Raw genomic sequence first — 21,696 nt, forward strand, 5'->3', positions numbered from 1 at the left:
AAGAAGAGAAGAAATTATAAAAATCAGACAAAAAATCAATGCAATAGAGACTGAAAAAACAATCCAAAAAATCAATGAATCAAAGAGTTGGTTCTTTGAAAGAATAAATAAAATTGATAAGTCCCGAGGCAACCTTATTTTAAAAAGGGAAGAAAAAGCTCAAATTCATGCAATAAGAAATGAAAGAGGAGAAATCACTACAAACCCTATAGAAATACAAAAAATCATCAACATCTGTTTCAAAAACCTCTACTCTCAAAGGTTTGATAACACAGAGGAAATGGACAGATTCCTAGAAGCATACGAAGTAACAAAGCTAGGTCATGAAGATGTAGAACTACTGAATAACCCAATTTCTATTCATGAAATTGAAAACGTAATTAAATCCTTACCTACAAAGAAGAGCCCAGGCCCAGATGGATTCACTGAAGAATTCTACAAGAAATACAAAGAAGACCTAATGCCAACACTCCTCAAACTCTTCAATGAAATTGAAAGGGAAGCAATCCTTCCTAAGTCATTCCTGGAAGCAAATATTACTCTAGTACCAAAACCTGAGAAAGACCCAACCAAAAAAGAGAACTACAGACCAATCTCCCTAATGAACACAGATGCAAAAATCCTCAATAAAATATTGGCAAATAGGATGCAGCAAATCATCAAGAAGATCATGCACCATGACCAAGTGGGATTCATCCCAGGTATGCAGGGATGGTTCAATATACGTAAATCTATAAATGTAATACACCATATCAATAGAGCCAAAAGTAAGAACCACATGATCATTTCTATAGATGCAGAAAGAGCTTTTGATAAGGTCCAACATTCATTCATGATAAGAACCCTGCAGAAAATTGGAATAGATGATCTTTACCTCAATATAATAAAGGCCATTTATGACAAACCAACAGCCAATATCATACTAAACGGCCAAAAATTGAAGGCCTTTACTTTAAATTCAGGCACAAGACAAGGATGTCTCTTATCACTGCTCCTATTTAATATAGTACTGGAAATACTAGCCAGAGCAATTAGACAAGAGAGAGAAATAAAAGGCATAAAGATAGGAAAAGAAGTTAAGCTATCATTATCTGCAGATGACATGATACTTTATATAGAAGATCCCCAAAACTCCATTGAAAGACTGCTAGATATAATAAATAAATTTAGTAATGTAGCTGGCTATAAAATCAATACTCAAAAATGAATAGCATTCCTATACACTAACAACAAAGTCACATAAAGAGAAATAAGAGAAGCCACACCCTTCACACTACCAACCAAAAAAAAATGAAATATCTAGGAATTTCTGATGAAAGAAGTGAAAGGCCTGTGCAGGGAAAATTATATTACACTGAAAAATGAAATTGAAGATGATCTCAGAAAATGGAAAGACATCCCTTGCTCGTGGATAGGAAGACTAAATATTGTGAAAATAGTCATTCTCCCAAAACTTTTGTACAGATTCAATGCAATCCCGATAAAAATACCATCAACATACCTCATAGAACTTGAGAAATCACTCCTAAAATTCATCTGGAGTGAGAAGAGACCTAGAATAGCAAGGACAGTTCTAAGCAGCAAAAGCAAGGCAGGAGGTATCACAATCCCTGACTTGAAATTATACTACAAAGCTATGGTAATAAAATCAACATGGTACTGGAACCAAAACAGAGCTGAAGATCAGTAGAATCAATTAGAAGATACAACCACAACTGCAAACACACTCAACCACCTTATCTTCGATAAAGGGGCCAAACATGTTCACTGGGAGAACAACAGTCTCTTTAATAAATGGTGCTGGAAAACTGGCTCTCCATATGTTGAAAACTAAAACTAGACCCATGCCTATCACCATGTACTAAAATAAAATCTAAATGGATCAAAGATCTAAATATTAAAACAGAAAAACTAAATCTATTGGAAGACAAATTGGGTAAAAACCTTGAAGATATAGGAGTAGATAGAGAATTCATGAACAGGACTCAAACTGCATGGGAAATACTTCCCAGAATCAGTAACTGGGATCACCTCTTATTAAAAAGTTTCTGCACATCAAAAGAAGTCTCCAGCATGGTGAGAAGAACACTCACAAACTGGGAAAAAAATCTTAGTGAACTGCCCCTCAGACAAAGGACTTCTGTCTAAAACATATAAACAATTTTTAAAAATCAGGCCCCCAAAATTCAAAGACCCAATCCAAAAATGGGCATCTGAGATGAATAAACAATTCTCAGATGAAGAAATACAAATAGCAAATAAATACATGAAAAAATGTTCATCATCATCAGTCATTAGAGAAATGCAAATCAAAACCACACTGAGATTTCATCTCACTCTTGAAAGAATGGCCCGGATCAAGAAAACCAACAACAACAAATGCTGGAGAGGCTGTGGGGAAAAAGGAACTCTCCTGCACTGTTGGTGGGAGTGTAGACTAGTGCAACCATTGTGGAGGTCAGTCTGGAGATTTCTCAGAAAACTAGGACTGGAAGCCACATATGACCCAGCTATACCACTTCTAGGCATATTCCCAGAAGAACTGAAAGCATCATACCACAGTGATATATGTGCACCCATGTTTATAGCAGCACAATTTGTAATAGCCAGATCTTGGAAACAACCTAAGTGTCCATCGACTGAAGAATGGATTAAAAAGTTGTGGTATTTTTATACAATGGAGTACTACTCAGCTATAAAGAATGATCACATTGAGACATTTATAAGTAAATGGACACAGCTTGAGACCATCCTCATAAGTGAAATAAATCAAACTCACATGTATAAATACCAAATAGTTTCCCTAGTGTAAGAAATGATAAGAATACATAGAAGTATGTGGTAATCATGATTCCCAATCATATTGGTTTGAAGTCATATAATGTTTTCATTCATTCACTACAATGGTTTTAACTTGGGTTGTTCGATTTTAGTATCTATGATAGCATGAATAGCTATTTTGAAGAAAGCAATACAACATAAAAGCTAGTGCTGATTTAATATCGTCTTGTTTTGAAGTCCCATCAGGCTGTAGTACATCTGTTTCCACTGGTTTTAGCATGTTGTATCTTACTATATTTCACTATATGCTATAGTATAACAAAATTCTTTATAGGCAAAGAGATAATATAGAAACCGTTGTTTGTTTTCTATTAGCAGGTTCTAAATACCCTGTAATTCTTGCATTCTCTTGAAGGGCTTCACACTGTCTAGATATGCTTGATATTATAGCATGCGAAGTTACACTCAAATAATTTAAGGAAAGAGGCACTATGGCGACTACTACTATGTTAGATTATCTGGTGGTGAAACACAATGATGCTTGAATTGCTTGGTTCTGCCCTGCGTTGTTCTATTACAATGTCCTCTCTTATCTCAAGCTCCCCCCATTTTTAAATTAATATATTTTTCTCTCATTTTTTTAATTAAGGAAAACTAAATTTAAAAATAATGGGACATATTAAAGTAACTTTTTGTTGTCCTATTAACCTGACTTGAACCCCAGTATTGCTCTCCCCATCTTGTTCTGTCTGATTATTATATATTCTATTTTGTTTGATAGTATCAAGTTTGAGGGTATAGGCAATCACTTTGAAGGCAATAAGATATACTATGATGAGAGAGGAGGAGCTGGGCGGATCTGGAGTGCCTGCAGAAGCCCCTTCCTTTGTCTGGAGGACTGAATATCTCTGCAAGCAGGGAGGGATCGCAGGTTCCTGAGGCACCTCGGCCTGTGGTGAGTGTTCAGCACAATCTGCCCAAATCTCAGACTGTTCCGGACCCCCCAGGCTTCCGGGTGCAGTGAAGTGGAGCACCCGGATGTAGTGGTTAGAGACCACTACATCCACCTCCCCATCCTGGCTGCACTTGGAGGTCTGCTGAGCTTCCAATGGGTGGGCGGGCCCACACTATCCCCCGAGCCCAGCCTTTTTTGCTGCCGCGCCTTCCTTTGTCTGGAGGACTGTGGATATCTCTGCAAGCAGGGAGGGATCACAGGCTCCTGAGGCACCGTGGCCTGTGGTGAGTACACTAATCTGGCTGTGATTGAAGAGCTGTGGAGTTTCCAAGGGGCAGGTGGGCGCACAGTGTCCCTGAGGCCCAGCTTGTCTGGAACTGCGGAGTTCTGAACAAGCAGAGGAGGGCCATTGGTTCTGGAGGCCCAATGGCTTGGGGTAGCGTGGTGCCAGAGTCTCAGTAGCTGCAAACATAGAAGGGGATTTTCAACAGATCCTGAGGAAGCTTTCAAATAACACTTGAAACACAGACATATAGGAAAATGACAAAACGAAAGACCAAATTACAACCTCAAACCTCCAGCCCATCTCAGGAAACCCTAGGAGGATTGTATTTAGAAGAAAATATATCCCATCCACCTCATATATCAGACACAATAGCTACTGAAATTGACAAGCAACTCCAGGAAGCTTTCAAGAAATTCAAACTCGAAATAATCTCCCAGATAAAAGAAGAAATGATAAAAGAAATGAAAGAGATTCTAAATATATCTAAAGAAAACACAGATAAAAAATTGGAGGAACTAAACAAAAAGATAGAATCCCTAGAGGAGCAATATAAGAAACAAACAGAATACATAATGCAGATGCACAGAGATATACAGGAAATAAAAAACTCCACTGAAAGTTGTAAAAACCGCCTTAATGAAAGTGAAGATAGAATTTCAGACCTTGAAGACAGGATTGCAGCTAGTGAACAGGAAAGGAAAGATATTTTAAAAATAACAAGGAATCAGGAAACAACAATTCAACAACTGCAAGACGATACAAAGAAGAATAACATAAGAATGATAGGGATTAATGAAAAAGAAGGAGACAACATAAAGGATATCAAGAGGATATTTAGAGAAGTAATAGCTGAAAATTTCCCAAGCATGAGATCAGAAACTGACATCAGGATCAGTGAAGCATATAGAACTCCAAATAGTCATAACCAAAATAAAACTACACCCAGACATATAATAATCACCATCCCAGAAATCCAACACAAGAATAGATTATTGAAAGCTGTCAGAGAGAAAAAACAGATCACTTATAAAGGAAAACCTATCAGAATCACAGCAGACTTCTCATCACAAACAATAAAGTCAAGAAGAGCATGGAGTGAAGTATTCCACATCCTAAAGCAAAATGATTTCCAACATAGACTGATATATCCTGCAAAACTATCATTCAAAATAGACGGTGAAATACGATACTTCCATGACAAAGAACAGCTGAAGAACTTCATGAACACCAAACCAACCCTGCAAAAAATATTGAAAGACAGTTTAGATACACAAAGGAAAAAACCACTAAGCAAAGCAAATAATTAAACAGAACAGAAAGATAAAGATGCAACAGCAGAGAGATAAGATTCCTACAATTAACCAGCATTTAACAGTAATAACCATTAATGTAAATGGTCTCAATGCACCAATCAAAAGAAACAGACTAGCAGAATGGATCAAGAAACAAAATCCAAACATATGCTGTTTACAGGAAACCCATCTAACCCAGAAGGATACTCACAGACTGAAAGTCAAAGGATGGAAAACAATTCTTCATGCAGCAGGAATCCAAAAAAAGGCAGGAGTAGCCATTCTGTTTGCAGACAACGTGAACTTTAAACCAACAATGACCATAAAGGATAAAGAAGGTCACTACATACTCGTAAGGGGAAAACTCCAAGAGGAAGAGATAACTATCTTAAATATATACGCACCAAACTCCAGAGCACCCAGTTATATAAAACAATTATTAACAGAAATAAAAACTCAAATTATCAGTAACACAATTGTAACAGGAGACCTTAATACGCCATTGACACCAAGGAACAGAAAATGAGCAAAGAAATAACAGAACTGAATCATACCTGTGAACAAATGGGTTTGATAGACATATACAGAATGTTCCAGCCAACAACATCAGAATGCACATTCTTCTCAGCAGTACATGGATCATTTTCTAAAATAGACCATATATTAGCTCACAGAACATATTTAAACAAGTGAAAAAGAGCTGAAATCATCCCTTGCATGTTATCGGATCATAGCGCTCTGAAATTAGAAATTAATGATAAAAGATACTGCAAAAATCCCACAAACACATGGAAACTGAATAACACACTCTTGAGTAATCAGTAGGTCAAAGAAGAAATTAAAGAAGAAATTAAACAATACCTAAAAGAAAATGAAAATGCAGATACAACTTACCAGAATCTGTGGGATGCAATGAAAGCCATCCTGAGAGGAAAATTTATTGAACTGAGTTCCCACATCAGGAAAAAAGGACGAATACAAATAAATAATTTGATGCTACACCTCAAACAGCTAGAAAAAGAAGAGCAAGTCAAGCCCAAAGCCAAAAGAAGAGAGGAAATTATAAAAATCAGAGCAGAAATCAATGCAATAGAGACTAAGAAAACAATCCAAAGAATCAACGAATCAAAGAGTTGGTTCTTTGAAAGAATAAATAAAATTGATAAGCCCCTAGCCAACCTTATTTAAAAAAAGGGAAGAAAAAGCTAAAATTCATGCAATAAGAAATGAAAAAAGAGAAATCACTACAGACCCAATAGAAATACAGAAGATCATCAACACCTATTTCGAAAACCTCTACTCTCAAAAGTTTGATAACACAGAAGAAATAGACAGATTCTTAGAAGCATATGAAGTGCCAAAGCTAGATCAAGAGGATGTAAAACTGTTGAATAACCCAATCTCTGCTAATGAAATTGAAAATGTAATTAAGTCCTTACCCACCAAGTAGAGCCCAGGCCCAGATGGATTCACTGCAGAATTCTACAAGAAATACAAAGAAGACCTAAGGCCGACACTCCTCAAACTATTCAATGAAATTGAAAGGGAAGCAATCCTTCCTAAGTCATTCCTGGAAGCAAATATTACTCTAGTACCAAAACCTGAGAAAGACCCAACTAAAAAAGAGAACTATAGACCGATCTCCCTAATGAACACAGATGCAAAAATCCTCAATAAAATATTGGCAAATAGGATCCAGCAAATCATCAAGAAGATTATACAACATGACCAAGTGGGATTCATCCCAGGAATGCAAGGATGGTTCAACATATGCAAATCAATAAATGTAATCCACCATATCAATAAAGCCAAAAATAAGAATCACATGATCATTTCTATAGATGCAGAAAAAGCCTTCGATAAGGTCCAACATTTATTCATGATAAAAACTTTACAGAAAATTGGAATAGATGGTCTTTACCTCAATATAATAAAGGCGATTTATGACAAACCAACAGCCAGCATCATACTAAATGGCCAAAAATTGAAAGCCTTTACTTTAAAATCAGGCACAAGACAAGGATGTCCTTTATCATCACTCCTATTTAATATAGTACTGGAAGTACTAGCAAGAGCAATTAGGCAAGAAAGAGAAATAAAAGGGGTAAAGATAGGAAAAGAAGAAGTTAAGTTATCATTGTTTGCAGATGACATGTTACTCTATATAGAAGACCCCCTAAACTCCATTGAAAGACTCTTAGATACAATAAATAAATTCAGTAATGTGGCTGGATACAAAATCAATACTCAGAAATCAATAGCATTCCTATACACAAACAACAAAATCACAGAGAGGGAAATAAGAGAAACTGGACTATTCACATTAGCAAGAAAAAGAATGAAATATTTAGGAATTACTCTTGCAAAAGAAGTGAAAGACTTATACAGTGAAAACTATAATACACTGAAAAAGGAAATTGAAGATGATCTCAGAAAATGGAAAGACATCACTTGCTCATGGATAGGAAGAACAAACATTGTGAAGATGGCCATTCTCCCAAAACTCTTACACAGATTCAATGCAATCCCAATAGAAATACCATCAACATACCTTATAGATCTAGAGAAATCACTCCTAAATTTCATCTGGAACAAGAAGAGATCTAGAATATCAAAGGCAATTCTAAGCAGCAAAGACAAAGCAGGAGGCATCACAATCCCTGACTTGAAATTATACTACAAAGCAACAGTAGTAAAATCAACATGGTATTGGAATCAAAACAGAGCTGAAGATCAATGGAATAGATTAGAAGATACAACCACAACTACAAACGCACTCAACCACCTTATCTTTGATAAAGGAGCCAAGCAGGTTCACTGGAAGAACGACAGTCTCTTTAATAAATGGTGCTGGAAAACCTGGCTCTCCATTTGCCGAAAACTAAAGCTAGACCCATGTCTATCACCATGTACTAAATTAAAATCTAAATGGGTCAAAGATCTGAATATTAAAACAGAAACACTAAATCTATTGGAAGACAAATTGGGTAGAAACCTTGGAGACATAGGAGTAGGTAGAGAATTCATGAACAGGACTCAAACCGCACGGCAAATACTTCCCAGAATCAATAACTGGGACCACTTCTTATTAAAAAGTTTCTGCATGTCAAAAGAAATCTCCAGCATAGTGAAAAGAAAACCCACAAACTGGGAAAAGATTTTAGTGAACTCTCTCTCAGACTAGGGACTCTTGTCTAAAACATATAAAGAATTAAAAAAAACTCAGACCTCCAAAATTCAAAGATCCAATCCAAAAATGGGCATCTGAGATGAATACGCAATTCTCAGATGAAGAAATGCAAATGGCAAATAAATACATGAAAAAATGCTCATCATCATTGGTCATGAGAGAAATGCAAATTAAAACCACACTGAGATACCATCTCACTTCTGAAAGAATGGCCAGGATCAAGAAAACCAACAACAAATGCTGGAGAGGCTGTGGGGAAAAAGGAACTCTCCTGCACTGCTGGTGGGAGTGTAGACTGGTACAGCCTTTGTGGAGGTCTGTCTGGAGATTTCTCAAAAAGTTGGGATTGGAAATCCCATTTATTCCAGCTATTCCACTTCTAGGCATATTCCCAGAAGAACTGAAAACATCATACCACAGTGATATATGTGCACCTATGTTTATAGCAGCACAATTTGTAATCGCCAGATCTTGGAAACAACCCTAGTGTCCATCAACTGAGAAATGGATTATAAAGTTGTGGTATTTCTATACAATGGAGTATTATTCAGCTATAAAGAAGGATCATATTGAGATATTTATCAATAAATGAGCGCAGCTTGAGAGCATACTCATAAGTGAAATACATCAATCTCGCATGTATGAATACCGAATAGTTTCCCTAATGTAAGTAATGATTCAAATATATAAGAATATGTGGTAATCATGATTCCCCATTATGTGGCCTTGAAGCCTTATAAAATTTTCACTTATTAATTAGAAAGGCTTTATTCTGGGCTTCTTGATATGGAAATATTTGAAGCTATAGTATATGAAGTTTTATCCAAATATTTCAAGGAAAAAAACAGACACTATGGTAACTACTATTAAATCGGGTTATTTGGTGATGAAGCACTAGGTTGCTGAAACAGTCATGCTTTGACCTCTATTGTTATATTGTTATGTCCTGTTTTAACTCAATCTCTCCCTTATTCTTTAAAAAAAATTTAGTTATTTCTTATGTTTATTTTAATTAAGGGGAAAAATTTTAAAAATTAGGATATATAACAGTAACTCTTTTTGATTTCCTATTAACTTGTTTTGAAATCCTGTAATACGCCCACGATCTTGTTTTGACTGATTAGACTCTGTTCCATTCTGTGCAATAGTATCAAGTTTGAGGGTATAGGCAACTACTTTGAAGGCAATAAGATTCACTAAGATGCCCATTCTGGTTTGACTATTGTCTCCTTTGGAAGTCCTGTAATGTTTACAATGCCTAAGTTTTATTGGTCTTGTTCCCTACTGTTTTGTCCAACTTTATAATATCTAATGAGATAGACAATTCTTTTTAAGGAAACAAGAGACAACGTTGATAACCATTGTTGATAACCTTGTACTCTGTTCTACATCATGTGCTATGTCTATCCTTGGTTTTGACTGACAGCTTTGTTTTGCCATATTTGACTTTATTCTCTCCCCCCCCCAAAAAGTAATAAGAACTAAGGAGTAATAAAATCCAAAATGTGTAAATTTTGTTGTAAAAAAGAGAGGGAGGAAAAAAAAAAGAGCTCTAACGGATATAACAGCAAGTGTGTTTAGGGGTGTTAAATAGCTGACTATATTAATGTTTTTGGATCATTGAACACAGCTGTTTGCAGTCTCTCTGTTTGAATATCCACTTTGTATTCTTTGATACTGTGATTTGAGCAACTATTTCCAAGATGATAATATGTAATCTATTAACAGGTGATTTCTTACTGTTATGTTTTTTTTTGTAGTTCTGTATTCTGTGTAACCTTACACCGCTTTGTTTTGTTTTGTGTTTTTCTCTTTTTCCTCTTAAATAAAATTTTTTTTAAAAAAAGATATACTATGATGCCCAGTATGGATTGACTATCATCCTTTTTTTTTGAAGTCCTGTAAGGTCCTCAGTGTAGGTCTTATTGGTTTTGTTCTGTACCGTTTTGATCAATTCTATCATACCTGATGATATAGACAACTCAATTTAAAAATAGCAAGAGGCACAATGGTAACCACTTTTGATCACCTGGTATTCTACTTTTGCATCATGTGCTATGCCTACCCTTCTGTTCTAACTGACTCTGTTTTGCTTAGTCACATTTGGTTTTATGCTCTTCAAAAAAGTAATAAGAACCGTGAAAATAATAAAACCCTAAAAGTCTAATTGTTACTGTAAAAAAAGAGAGGAAAGTAAGGTGGACTAAGGGATATAACTAGAGGTATGTTCGAATGTGTAGGGTGAAAAACCATATAACTGAGCTTTGGTTGGATCATGAAATGGAACTGTCTCCAGTTTCGCTGTATGAATGTTGACTTTATGTGCTTTAATTTAGTGATATGGACAACTGTTTCTGGGAAGATAATATGGAACCTATTAACTGGTGATTTCGTACTGTGTATATTTTTTTCTAGAAATACTGTATTATTTGTACCCTTTTACTGCATTGTTTTTTATGTCCTTTCTTTTTTCTTTTTTTTTCTTCTCTCTTTAAATATAAAAAGAACAACATGATGTCATTTTAAAACCATGGCATTAACCTAGAAGAAGCTGTGCTATGGTTGACTTTACAGACCGAGTTTCTTGTGTCTTTTTGACATTTTGTCTAAAAACTAGAGTTGCTTTGTTCTTTATAGACTGATGTATGTAATTTTTTACACATGGCCTGGACAGGATTTTATTTTCATGGCTAAGAGTGGTAATGCCATTTTGCCCCAATAAGTTTATGTCAAATGCAGACAAACTCTCCAAAATAAGATAAATCAAATGTGTGCCGCAATTCATGGAGTTTGCCCATGTTTCGTACAATACCTGCAACTCCTTTCTGTAAGTCTTCCTACAATACATTAAAATTTGCTTTATTTCTTTGTTCAGAAGGTTTGTGACATGAGCCAAAACTACAGAGTTTTGGACCCAGGTTTGACACCAGAGAGCCTTGTGGTCCTAGGAACGCCAGCCACTCCCTGCCCACCTGCCCCAGGAGGGCGCGCTCACCGCTGGTGTCAAAGCAGCAGAGAACACAGCAAGATGTGGGCAAGCTTTGTCAGGCACGGCGGCATTGATCAAAAAGTATGGAGTAAAAAATAAGCATTTACTCAAATTTGGAATCGATTAAAATATTGCAGCTGTGAATGCATCCCAGTACCCCGCTGGGCTTTTCCCAGGCTGTCCTCCTTTGCTCAGGAGTCTTTGCTCTCGGGCTTCCCATCTCCTACCCCTGCTCTTCCTCCCCCCACAAATCTAAGGTCATATTTGCCCTCACACTGCTCTGAATCATACTTGGGGCCAGGTCAGGGACATTAACCAAGTGGCTTCTCTTTTTCCTGCACTGCAGTGAAAATGTCAGAGGGATGAGACATGAAGAGGCACCCAGGGTTCTTGGCAAACTGCTCTGGGAACAATGTTAAAAGAGCAGTTTTGCATTCGGGCGGATGTGTGATTCCCTCTGGTTAGGACACGTGAGAGCTTAAGGAGCTGACAGCATTCTACCCTGGCTCTATTTCTCAAGTAAAAGTGAGATTATTGCTCCTTGTGATAATTTCATTTAATAATTTAAAATTGCTCCCTTATAGAGATGCATATCATGGGTTAAACTATTAAAAGCATGGCATACTATTGTGTATTACGATATACAGCATTTTTGTATTTACACAGAGAGGAAAACTTCAAACAAAACAGAAAAGTGCTTAAGAAATTTCAAACATAATAAAAATTTGTTAAAGTTTAGAAATTCACCAAAAATTAAACATTCAAATTTTGCAAAAGGTACTGTTGTGAACAGATTCAAAAGGGCACCGAAATTTCAGGCTGCAGAAACAGAGCTCTTCACAGAACCTCAAAGAGCTCCTGTTTCTCTGACTGCCTGAAGCAAGTAAGGTGGGAACCATAGGTGAGCCCCACCCCAGAGCTCTCGGGGGAGAGGGGGACACATGCAGTGCCCTTACTGACAGATACAGAAGCTACAGTGTTTCTAGAGCTCGTGGACTTGGAACTGGTCCACTTCAGCTCTTTGGCATCATTCGCTTGCTCTTAAAATCTCCTGAGCAGAGGGATGGTCCTGCCATGCACAGACCCCCTGACCTTTCCCTTGCTCAGTCCAGGACAGGTCAGAGTGAGGTTTCAGAGGGAAATTTTCAAGGTACTTGAGTAAACCAAGACTCGAGGTGGTCACTCACTTGGCAGCTGTGGTGCAGACGAGCTCTGGCCAGTCCTTCTGGAAAGGGCAGGCCCCCCATCATATCTGCAGCTTCAGCAGTGATGGAGCGCTTGGCTGCTATAAAATCTCACCACCAAGACTTCAGTCCTCATTGCCGTCACCCTGCCTGTGCACCTCTGTCCCCGATGTATAAAGTTCTCTTTCCTGGCACAATTACTGCCTTTGCTTGTCTCAAGAGTTGTCTCCACATTAATTGGGGTTTAATTATTTTAATAGCAATATGACACAGGATGAAAGTGAACAAGTAAGTTACTGTATGCATCGAGTGATCTGTGTTCTGTGTGGTCTCCCCTCACCGGACCTCATTTCAAGCTGCAAATTACAATGGGGGCAGGCTGTAAGTCACAGAGTAAATTACTTCCCTTTCCTTAAGAAGTCTGCCTTGAAACAGTGGGGTAAAATAAAGAATGAGAGGCACAGGAGACAGGATTGCTAGCACCTCCCAACCACAAATGATGGCAAAAGTCCAAGCGTCCCCTTGCTCTGTGGGTGCACACTGGCGGGCCAGGGTCTTCATCAAAAGCAGCTGCTTAGTGCACGTCTACTGCACACAGATGAATCCCCAAAGAAGTAGACTTCAGCTTTTGAAGACCAATCCTGCGTATAGCACCCATATCCTCATCACACGGAGTTGAACCTGGCCCCTAATAGATGTTAAATACTTTTTTACCATAAATGAAATAATAACCCATTGATATGAGCAGTATTTTTCGCCCAAATTTGAGTAACAAAATCAAGGCACAGTACTTGGAGAGTGATACATGCAAATTGTATAGGAATGTAAGAATGAAGTACTTCTTAGTGCAGAAAAATGAAATTTATTATTTTTTCTGATCATCTTAATTTAACTTAATTTTTAATTTAATTTTTATCTGCTCTTTCGATTTTTATGGAAAATTTTTGAAGATACACAATGCTCTTGCCAGTTTTACATGCCAGAATGCTTACCTCGGGCCTGGAAGCCCCCTTGAAATGTAATCAGCAGGAGAAGCATTCCGCAGCCTCCAGGCTCCCAGTGGAGAAATCTGTTGCCTCTCCACCCTGCCCCAAGTTGCTAACATTTGTTTCACACCGGGTTGTGTGAAAATTATTTGCTTGTTGATAAAGGGAATCTAAGAACAGAAACTGGTATATTCCCTGTGGATTCAGGGTGAAGCAGGGACTGCAGCGGTGGGATCCAGTCTCTCATAGTTTTTCTTACCCTTTATTTTGAAAGCATTATGTACTAGCTTGGGTCTTCTTGGCACCAAACTGTGAGAAGTTTTGTTTTCTAGTTTTGCAAGTTTTCCATGCGTATGTTATGGTGCGCATAGCTGCTGTTAAGTTTCTGGTTTGTCAGTGCCTGCTAATTATCTGAGTGAGGAGCTCCATGCATCCTGCGCACAGCACACAGTGCCCAGCTTCAGCTCTCCCTGTGCCCTTGCTCCTTGCTCCACCCTTTCTGACTCTGGCTCACTTAGCGCCACTTGACTGCCCCCTTCTTGTGAGTGATATGACCTTGCTGTTCTTTAGGACTAAGTGATGTGTGTAAATAATCACATGTAGCAGGCTGTATCCACTCACTGGTTTACGTGACACCCACAGAGAGACCACTACGGCCCAGAAATCCGGAAAGGAGTGGGGTGGCCAGAGAGGCCACAGAGAGCTGCAGGAGTCACCATGCAGGCCGGAGATGGAGACAGGGAAGTCCCCAGAGAACACTGCACTCCAGGTCTGTGACCTTTCGCTCTGTGTCCTCCTCTCCTCCAGCCCCACTGCAAGTGCCTGGTCTTAAAACTGAGGCCAAAGCCTCCAGCCACAGAGCACAGCTGAAACTCAGCCAGGGAGTGAGACTCAGTCTCAATGTCCATGTGGAGCCTCGCAGCCCCTGCTCTCCCTGGTAGACAAGAGAGCAAGTTGTTGAGCAGAACTAGCTTAAGTAGTTGTCACACATGCAACCAACCCATGTCAACCACAGAGGACTGAGGTTCAGTCCCCCGTAAAAGCTACTGGGGGGAAAAGGATCCTTAGCAAATTCTGCAGCATGAACACAACAGGGGAAACTGCGTGCACAGGTATGTGTGTGTGTGTGCGCGCGCGCGCGCGCGCGCGCGCGTGTGTGTGTGTGTGTGTGTGTGTGTGTGTGTGTGTGTGAGAGAGAGAGAGAGAGAGAGAGAGATTTTTCCTCCATCTGGTATTGCTCTTTAAAAGCGTGAGGGACATAGTTTTGAGCTCATTGTTCTGAGCTATTGCTTTTACCAAGCTAGACAAGGTTTTTCCATGCCAGAAAGTGCTTCCCATGGTTAGTGAAACTGGCTATTTATTCACAAATAGTTCTCCATCTTCCTGCACCCTCCACAGTGCTTCATTCAGTCTTGCTCCTCTTCTTCTTACTGTTCTCACACCCTTTCACTGCTCACTCCCAAACTACCTTTTTTCATTCTCTTTCATCTGGTATTGATTCTAGTAAAAGCGAGGAATTGTCAGTGTGAATTTAAGTACACTAAGCTGAGAGTTAAAGATGTTGGTAATATAGTTCCTAACTTTTGTCTTAGTGCTTTCATGCCTCGTTTGTTTCACAGGATTGGATAAATCCATGTGCTGGTTTGGTTACAGATTAGAGCAGCCTTCTTGTATCCTCCAACACACACCATTAAACTCCTTCTCCTCCTGCTCTTTCCTCACTTTCCCTTTAATCCTCTCAGACATTCCTTTCTTCTCCCTTGTTTTTGCATAACACACATCCAGTGAGTACAGTGAATTATTAATTTTATTTTTTCTTTCCTTTTTCTTTTTTGCCATTTCCTTCTTTCTGTCTTAAGATATAGATGTGAGTGCTTGCTCATGTGAAATAATGAATCCTAATTAATGACTTAGTTTATATAATATCCTCCACAGAAATTTTGGACTAACACCAAAAACTATGCATGGAGGATTCAAAAACAACATGCTTCTTACCAGCATAGTCATTGGTTCTAACCTTTTGTACAGGTTTTCTAGCTCTCCCATTCTGCTTCCTGCCATCCTCTTTCTCCCTTTCACACAACCACAAACACCTTCTCAAAAACTCTCCCCCACCTCCCTCGCTTCCAGACACAAAAATAATATAGAAGTCCTGTCTCTTTTTCACATTCATTACCATTCCTTTCTCTTCTTTCCTATCTGAACAATTTTTTTGTTCTGCCTTTTTCTCCTCTTCTCCTCTGGATCCAAACCTACTCACCATCAGTACTATTTCATTGTCTTCCTGGATTATTGAAAAACTTGTGAAGTTTTTAAACAACTTTTAATTGATATGATTGATATGTGATTCGTTAAGCTGATACTGCTATAACCAACAGTCATTCTCCGCTTACAGCACAGTGACAGAGATTGAACCAGCTGTGTTTAACAGGTTGATCAGGGGTGTGAACAGCACATGTAACCAAAGCCAAAGTCACATCACAGGGAGATAGACACGAAGAGGCATCCACAGCAGTCACAGAGCTTTATACCTTAAGTGACCTTCAATCCCCAGCACAAAAAAAAAAAAAAAACAAAAACAAAAACCACTGAAATCATGAGAAAATAGGGCGACAATATGCCTTTAAAAACTTTTAATGCCCCAAAGGCAGGCCTCATGAAGTCTGAAGTACAGGAAGTTTCAGACAAAGAATTTAAAATACCAAATGGCTAAAAGCTTTGAAGAAGAAACAAATAAGCAAAGGCATAGAATGCTGTGAGCTCAAACAGCATGAAATAAGCAGCTCTAAGAAGTCAGTGAGCTTTTGGAAGACAAAAAGAGTTGACAGAGTTATAGCAGATAGCACGGGACATGAGTGAGCACTTCAGTAAAGGATTAGAGATTATGAAAATAAAATAAGTGGAAATCCTGGGTATGAAAATCCAATTAAAAGTGTGGGCAGCAGACATGACCAATTTGAAGACAGACTACAGGGACTTGAAGATAAAGTTAATGCAGTAGATTCTAAGCGAAACCTGGTAAAACAAAATAAATCAAAGCTGAGTCCAACAGTTGCTAGAAGACATGCAAATATACTAAGATTTACAAAAATTAATAAAAAGTTAGGAGATAAAACCAAAGGCATATAAAATAGATTGACTGTAATTATAGCAAAAATGTTTCAGAGAGAGAAGGCTAAAAGACAAAGACATTAGAGTATCAGATCAAACACATCAGAATAACAGGTTTCTTAATACAAAACTTAGCAAGACAAGTTTGGAGCAAGGGTTTTTCAAGTGTTAAAATAATTTTTAACTCACATTATTATATCCTGAACAATCGTCCTTCAAATCTGATGGAAAAATAAAATTCTTCATGACAAAGTGAGTCTAAATAAAGATTTCTGATCTCAAGAAAGAATGTGAAAAAATCCTCAAAAGAGTAAAAGAGGCCACCATCACTAAAGAGCACAAAGGAAAAACTACATCTAGCTGGTGCAACAGTTAAACAAAAGCAAAAAATCAACACTAAAAATACTACAACAATGGAAATCAGTAAATATCTTTCAGGAATAGCACTCAAAGTAATCCAAAGACACCAACTGATAGACAGAACCAAAAACAAAAATCTGCTACATGTTGTCTCTAATAGTAACACTTCTTGAAATAACAACAACAAAAAAATCACCAAGAAAATGCAAGGATGGGAAATAGTATTCCACCCACCCAGAGCCTGACAGCAAGCAGTAGTTACCATATTTTATGATGAAATGCACTTCCAAAAGCTATTAGCAGCTAGCCCTACTTTCTAAGTGGTCATCAAGTCAAAAGTGATCATAAGAGGCAAAGAAGATCACTTCATACTGCTAAAGGGAACAAGTCTTCAGAAAGACATAGCAACTGTAAATATATATGCTCCAAATGCCAAAGCATCCAATTTCATAAAACAAATGTTACTGTGCTTTAAAGATAAGATAAATACCAACACAATCATGGTGGATGACTTCAACGTCTCATGCTCTCAAAAACACAGTCAAATAGACAAAAAATTAACAAAAAAAATTAACATTGATAACATAAGTAGGAAAATGTTCTTATAACATACCACAATCTTTAATCCAGTGAAAACAGAATATATATTTTTTTCTCAGAAACACACAAAACTTTCTATAAAATAAACCATCTAGGCTAAAAAACATGCTAAATGAACATAAAGAGTTCAAATAGCCTCTTGTAATACACTCAGATTGTGGTCAAATGAAATTAGAAATCAACTGCAAAAGAAACCACAGAAAGCACACAAACACATGGAGATTACTTAACACACTACTGAATAATCAATAGGTCACAGAAAACGTTAGAGATGAAATGTAAATGTTATTAGAATAAAGATAACAATATGCAGTATATTAACAGTGCTAATTTCCTATCATTTTGATTTGAAATTTTGGATCATTAGTTTTATTCCTTTTTGTTGTTGTTGCTGTTTTATTTTTTAAAATTTAAAAAACAGTATTACTAGCATAAAATGACAGAGGCAGAAATGTGTGGTAAAACCAGTGTGACAAAATGAAGGTTGCTCTACATGGGAAGATTACAGTTGCGAACATTTACGTTACCAAGATAGAAGAGCAATCCAAATCCAAAGCTTATAGAAATGAAGACATTATACTGATCAGCATGCACAGTAGTTAAACTAAGAAAAAAGTCGATGACTCAAAATTTACTTCTGTGAAGGGATAAATGCAACTAATAATGCACCACCCCCAGGATTTTTAATCTGTTTCATTCTAAAATGTTCACAATGAGGTTTCATAATATGCTAGCTGGTATCGCAAATGATAGGTGTTACACTTGTCTTTCCCCCTATATCTTTTTGCTTTACAAAGGTGCTTTACAGAGGTGCTGAAAGTTTTCTAATAACTACCTTAAAAATCTACATCTTACACATGTACATTTTGCTATGATATATATTTAAATCTTTGGATGACTCGGGCAAGACTGTTCTTTACAGATTATTATTACTACAGATAAATGACGACCCTTAGTGGACATTATGACTTGGAAGCCTCTATATTTATCTTGCTAGAACTAGCAATCCTCTAAATGCATAACTCTTTAGAAAATAGGCACAAGAGTCTGGTCTTCAGCCCAGCTGCTGCCTCCTGATCCTACACAGATTAGCAATCCAGTTTGCTGTGGTTCTCTGGAGATTTCTCCTGCAAAAACTACTCTGCTGGCTGATGAATGCTTAAAGTGTCTCTGCTTTGCATGTCCTGCATTTCAGGAAAGATAGAGTTTGCAAATTTCCAGTATCTTAGATAGATGTTTTATCAATTCATTTCATTTCTTTTGTTTTAATTTTTCTTGGAGTTCTGAATGCTTCACTTATGTGTATGTCAGTCTCCATTCTCATGTTTGGGAATTTTTCAGCTATTATTTCTGTAAATAGTCTTTTGCTATCATTTGTGTCATCACTTTCTTTTGTATTTATACTTATCAATCTTATGTTGTTTTTCTTTGCATCATCTTGCAGCTGTTGAATTGTTGTTTCCTGATTCCTTGTTATTTTTAAAAGATCTTTCTTTTCCTGTTCACTAGCTGCAATCTTGTCTTCGAGGTCTGAAAGTCTATCTTCACTTTCACGGAGGTTATTTGGCCAATTTTTGATGGAATTTTTTTATTTCCTGGACATCTCTTTGAAACTGATTCACGCATTCTAATTGTTTCTTATATTGTTCATTCAAGGTTTCCATCTTTTTGCAGTGTTCCTCTAATTTTTTAACTATGTATTCTTTAGAAGTGTTTAGCATTTCTTCCATTACATTTATTATTTCTTCTTTTACCCAGGAGATTATTTCTGATCTGAGTTCTTTTATGGCTTCCTAGAGTTGTTTCTTTACTTCAGTTCAGGGATTTCAGGTACGTGGCTTACATTTTCTTTTATATCTATGTCTCCTAGGCTTGCTTGAGATAGGATGCAGGTTTCAGATTGCATTTTGTTCTTTCATTTTATCATTTTCCTATATTCCCTTAGGAAAGCTGAAGGCAAGGTCTCAATTGTTTCTTGGGTTGAGAATATCTATCCCTACTGCAGAGAGTTTACCCAGTTGAGTGGAGGTTGTTAGACAGGCCTTACCAGGTGGCACCCAGCCACTTGGGGGGTCACTGGGTGGGGCCCAAGTAGGCCAGAAGGGGCCTTCCCCTTGGTCCTTCAGTGATGGCGGATGCTGGGCAGGTTCCTACCAGGTTCTAATTTTTCATGTTACAGGTTTGCAGTACATAATGATTACATTTATCATGGGGAGTTGGTACCTGTACCCCACACATCTTGAACATTTTTATTTCTTTTCTCTCAACCATCTTCCCCCTGTCTATCTCTCTTGTTCATTTGACATCTAAAACTGGGGTGCTGTGCAGCATATTCATATATGTGTACATTATACAATGTTAAATTCCTAAATTTCTTATCATTTTATTTTTGTTTTTTTATATTCTATGGAAAAAAGTTTAAAGTTAAAATAAAATTTCATAAAAAAATTATAGGAGAATAACATCTAATACATTACACAGGGTTATCTTTAAAATAGTTGCTCAGGGAACAAAATATGGGCAAAAATATTTCTCCAGTTGATAGTAACACAAACCTTCCTTTATAAGGATCTAAGACACCCTAATAGTATAACTGACTTGCATTCTTCCCATTTCCCTACTGTCCTCTCCCTTTTTACCCTTCCTAGTTTCTTTTTCGTTTTGAAAAATTTCTTCCCATTTAACAACTTATATTGCACATTTCAGGCCTTATTTACTTTTTCAATTTCACATGCCAGGGAGACAATGCAATGTTTACATACATGAGTCTGATTTCTTTCATTTATAAGTATGGTCCCAAATTTCATTCATTTGTCTGTAAAAGTCTCAAGTTTATCACACTTTATGGCTGAGTAGTACTCCACTGCATAAAACTACCACATTTTTAGAATTCATTCTTCAGTTGATGGACACTCGAATTCTTTCTAAGATTTAGTTATTACAAATTGTGCTTCTATAAACATGGGTGTACATATATTACTGTGGTATAATGTTTTTTACTTCTTCTTGGAAAAGACTTCTCAGAAGGGGAACAGCTGGGTCAAAACCTTTAATCGTCATCTTTTGAGGAACCTCCACACTAATTTCCACATAAATCTACATTCCCACCAACAATGGAGATTTTCTTTTTCCCCGCAGCCCCACCAGCATTTGTTCTTGGTTGATTTCTTCATGGTGGTTATTGTTTCTGGGGTAAGATGCAATCTCAGTGTTGTTTTAATTTGCATTTCTCAGATGGCCAATGACGTTGAAGATTATTGTATGTACTTATTTGCCTTTTGTATTTATTCACCTGAGAAGTGTGTATTCATCTCAGAGGGTCATGTTTGGAATAGGCCTTTGAATTTCGGGTGTCTGATTTTTTCAGTTTTTAATGTATTCTAGGTAGAAGTCTTTTAAGAGATAATTAGCTATAAATTTTTCCCACCTTTTGGGTGGTATTTTCACTTTGTTCACCTTTTTTTGCTGTGCAAAAGCTTTAATAAGATGAGATCCCAATTGTTGATTCTTAGAAGTATTTCCCATTGCAGTAAGGGTTTCATTCATGAACTGTCTACCTACACTTACGTCTTCAAGGTTTATACCACTTTCTCTTCCAGCAGATTTAATATTTCTACTTTAATATTTAGCTACCTGATCCATTTTGACTTTAGGTAGGGCATAACAATAGAAATGGGTCTAGTTTTAGTCTTTGGCAAGTAGAGAGCCAATTTCTCAAGAATCATTTGCTAAAGACGCTATGTTTTTCCCATAAACGTGTTTGGCCACTTTATCAAATATGAGGTAGTTGAGTGTGTATTTTTGGTTGTATTTGCATCTTTTAATCTGTTCTACTGGCCCTCAGGTCTGTAGTTTGTTTGTTTGTTTGTTTGTTTGTTTGTTTGATTGGTTGGTTGGTTGGTTTGTTGGTTGGTTTTTGTTGGTACCATACCAGTGTTATCATGTAGCTTTGTAGTACAATT

The sequence above is a fragment of the Cavia porcellus genome, unplaced genomic scaffold (genome assembly GCF_034190915.1).
Source record: "Cavia porcellus strain 051 isolate PalLab524CR breed Dunkin Hartley unplaced genomic scaffold, mCavPor4.1 scaffold_13, whole genome shotgun sequence".
NCBI classification, from domain to species: Eukaryota; Metazoa; Chordata; class Mammalia; order Rodentia; family Caviidae; genus Cavia; species Cavia porcellus.